Raw genomic sequence first — 2,500 nt, forward strand, 5'->3', positions numbered from 1 at the left:
GCCATTTCACAATTGCCTTTCAAAACTGCAAGGTCTAGCCGACTAGATGCTTAAAAGTACAAAACTCACTAGGCCCAGAGCCTACGGCCACACCACACTGAATGCGCCCGATCTCGGAAGCTAAGCAGGGTCAGGCCTAGTTAGTACCTGGATGGGAGACTGCCTGGGAATACCAGGTGCTGTAGGCTTTTTTGTGCTCCATGATTAGTAATTGCGCAACTTCTCAATTATTTTTCAAATTTGGTATGTTTCCAAAATAATTGTATCCCGTTTTATAGCGGAAATGTTGGACAACATCATGAGGGCTGGAGCTACCTTTTTACATAGAATTAGCATACAGGTAGTGTGTTCATGGGTAATAAATCGACTTTCACATGTAATGCAGTACAGAGAATATTGAGTCCTTCAAGAGGCATGAAAGAAAACCATTATTGTGTTGATTGTTCTCTCCACCTCCCTGCAACAGACAAAGGATGGATGAATTAAAGTTATCCTACCAGACATAGGAGTCCTGAATGGGCCCACCAGTCTTATATATCTCGCCTGATCGAGCCTGATCGAGCGATGAGCGTGGTATCATGTTGCAAGTGGCTGCATGGCTTAGCTTACTAAATGCAAATGCATAAGAGTAATATTCTTAGCATTCCTAGAGCCTACGGCCACACCACACTGAATGCACCTGATCTCGGAAGTTAAGCAGTGTCAGGCCTAGTTAGTACCTGGATGGGAGACCGCCTGGGAATACCAGGTGCTGTAGGCTTTTTTGTGCTCCAAGTTCAGGAAGTGAGCCCTTTCTCAATTGCCTTTTAAAACTGCAAGGTCTAGCCGACTAGATGCTTAAAAGTACAAAACTCACTAGGCCCAGAGCCTACGGCCACACCACACTGAATGCGCCTGATCTCGTCTGATCTCAGAAGCTAAGCAGTGTCGGGCCTAGTTAGTACCTGGATGGGAGACCGCCTGGGAATACCAGGTGCTGTAGGCTTTTTTGTACTCCAAGTTCAGGAAGTGAGCCATTTCTCAATTGCCTTTCAAAACTGCAAGGTCTAGCCGACTAGATGCTTAAAAGTACAAAACTCACTAGGCCCAGAGCCTACGGCCACACCACACTGAATGCGCCCAATCTCGTCTGATCTCGGAAGCTAAGCAGTGTCGGGCCTAGTTAGTACCTGGATGGGAGACCACCTGGGAATACCAGGTGCTGTAGGCTTTTTTGTGCTCCAAGTTCAGGAAGTGAGCCATTTCACAATTGCCTTTCAAAACTGCAAGGTCTAGCCGACTAGATGCTTAAAAGTACAAACTCACTAGGCCCAGAGCCTACGGCCACACCACACTGAATGCGCCCGATCTCGGAAGCTAAGCAGGGTCGGGCCTAGTTAGTACCTGGATGGGAGACCGCCTGGGAATACCAGGTGCTGTAGGCTTTTTTGTGCTCCAAGTTCAGGAAGTGAGCCATTTCTCAATTGCCTTTCAAAATTGCAAGGTCTAGCTGACTAGATGCTTAAAAGTACAAAACTCACTAGGCCCAGAGCCTACGGCCACACCACACTGATTGCGCCCGATCTCGTCTGATCTCGGAAGCTAAGCAGTGTCGGGCCTCGTTAGTACCTGGATGGGAGACCGCCTGGGAATACCAGGTGCTGTAGGCTTTTTTGTGCTCCAAGTTCAGGAAGTGAGCCATTTCTCAATTGCCTTTCAAAACTGCAAGGTCTAGCTGACTAGATGCTTAAAAGTACAAAACTCACTAGGCCCAGAGCCTACGGCCACACCACACTGAATGCGCCCGATCTCGGAAGCTAAGCAGGGTCAGGCCTAGTTAGTACCTGGATGGGAGACCACCTGGGAATACCAGGTGCTGTAGGCTTTTTTGTGCTCCAAGTTCAGGAAGTGAGCCCTTTCTCAATTGCCTTTTAAAACTGCAAGGTCTAGCCGACTAGATGCTTAAAAGTACAAAACTCACTAGGCCCAGAGCCTACGGCCACACCACACTGAATGTGCCTGATCTCGTCTGATCCCAGAAGCTAAGCAGTGTCGGGCCTAGTTAGTACCTGGATGGAAGACCGCCTGGGAATACCAGGTGCTGTAGGCTTTTTTGTACTCCAAGTTCAGGAAGTGAGCCATTTCTCAATTGCCTTTCAAAACTGCAAGGTCTAGCCGACTAGATGCTTAAAAGTACAAAACTCACAAGAACCAGAGCCTACGGCCACACCACACTGAATGCGCCCGATCTCGTCTGATCTCGGAAGCTAAGCAGTGTCGGGCCTCGTTAGTACCTGGATGGGAGACTGCCTGGGAATACCAGGTGCTGTAGGCTTTTTTGTGCTCCAAGTTCAGGAAGTGAGCCATTTCTCAATTGCCTTTCAAAACTGCAAGGTCTAGCTGACTAGATGCTTAAAAGTACAAAACTCACTAGGCCCAGAGCCTACGGCCACACCACACTGATTGCGCCCGATCTCGTCTGATCTCGGAAGCTAAGCAGTGTCGGGCCTAGTTAGTACCT

General features: G+C 48.5%; 6 non-coding genes and 4 pseudogenes across 6 annotated transcripts in view; all 10 read left to right on the forward strand.

Annotated features, from left to right (window-relative positions):
* Positions 1 to 79: 79 nt before the first annotated feature.
* On the forward strand, positions 80 to 188 carry LOC138544924 (5S ribosomal RNA; annotated as a pseudogene).
* A 463-nt stretch (positions 189 to 651) lies between these two features.
* LOC138542999 (5S ribosomal RNA) lies at positions 652 to 760 on the forward strand (annotated as a pseudogene).
* Positions 761 to 866: 106 nt separating this feature from the next.
* On the forward strand, positions 867 to 985 carry LOC138538989 (5S ribosomal RNA). The gene has a single exon (XR_011287070.1). It is a non-coding gene; the product is annotated as a 5S ribosomal RNA (ribosomal RNA).
* Positions 986 to 1,091: 106 nt separating this feature from the next.
* Positions 1,092 to 1,210, forward strand: LOC138537670 (5S ribosomal RNA). Its single transcript, XR_011285799.1, has one exon. It is a non-coding gene; the product is annotated as a 5S ribosomal RNA (ribosomal RNA).
* A 105-nt stretch (positions 1,211 to 1,315) lies between these two features.
* Positions 1,316 to 1,424, forward strand: LOC138542830 (5S ribosomal RNA; annotated as a pseudogene).
* Positions 1,425 to 1,530: 106 nt separating this feature from the next.
* On the forward strand, positions 1,531 to 1,649 carry LOC138536837 (5S ribosomal RNA). The gene has a single exon (XR_011284998.1). It is a non-coding gene; the product is annotated as a 5S ribosomal RNA (ribosomal RNA).
* A 106-nt stretch (positions 1,650 to 1,755) lies between these two features.
* LOC138544024 (5S ribosomal RNA) lies at positions 1,756 to 1,864 on the forward strand (annotated as a pseudogene).
* Positions 1,865 to 1,970: 106 nt separating this feature from the next.
* LOC138542371 (5S ribosomal RNA) lies at positions 1,971 to 2,089 on the forward strand. Its single transcript, XR_011290354.1, has one exon. It is a non-coding gene; the product is annotated as a 5S ribosomal RNA (ribosomal RNA).
* A 106-nt stretch (positions 2,090 to 2,195) lies between these two features.
* LOC138540449 (5S ribosomal RNA) lies at positions 2,196 to 2,314 on the forward strand. The gene has a single exon (XR_011288496.1). It is a non-coding gene; the product is annotated as a 5S ribosomal RNA (ribosomal RNA).
* A 106-nt stretch (positions 2,315 to 2,420) lies between these two features.
* The window catches only part of LOC138547488 (5S ribosomal RNA), a 119-nt gene continuing 39 nt past the window's right edge, over positions 2,421 to 2,500 (forward strand). Inside the window, exon 1 of the ribosomal RNA XR_011291326.1 lies at positions 2,421 to 2,500. This exon is cut by the window's right edge and continues 39 nt beyond it. This is a non-coding gene — a ribosomal RNA (5S ribosomal RNA).

The sequence above is a fragment of the Ambystoma mexicanum genome, unplaced genomic scaffold, assembly GCF_040938575.1.
Source record: "Ambystoma mexicanum isolate Mex_15411 unplaced genomic scaffold, UKY_AmexF1_1 Mex_scaf10, whole genome shotgun sequence".
NCBI classification, from domain to species: Eukaryota; Metazoa; Chordata; class Amphibia; order Caudata; family Ambystomatidae; genus Ambystoma; species Ambystoma mexicanum.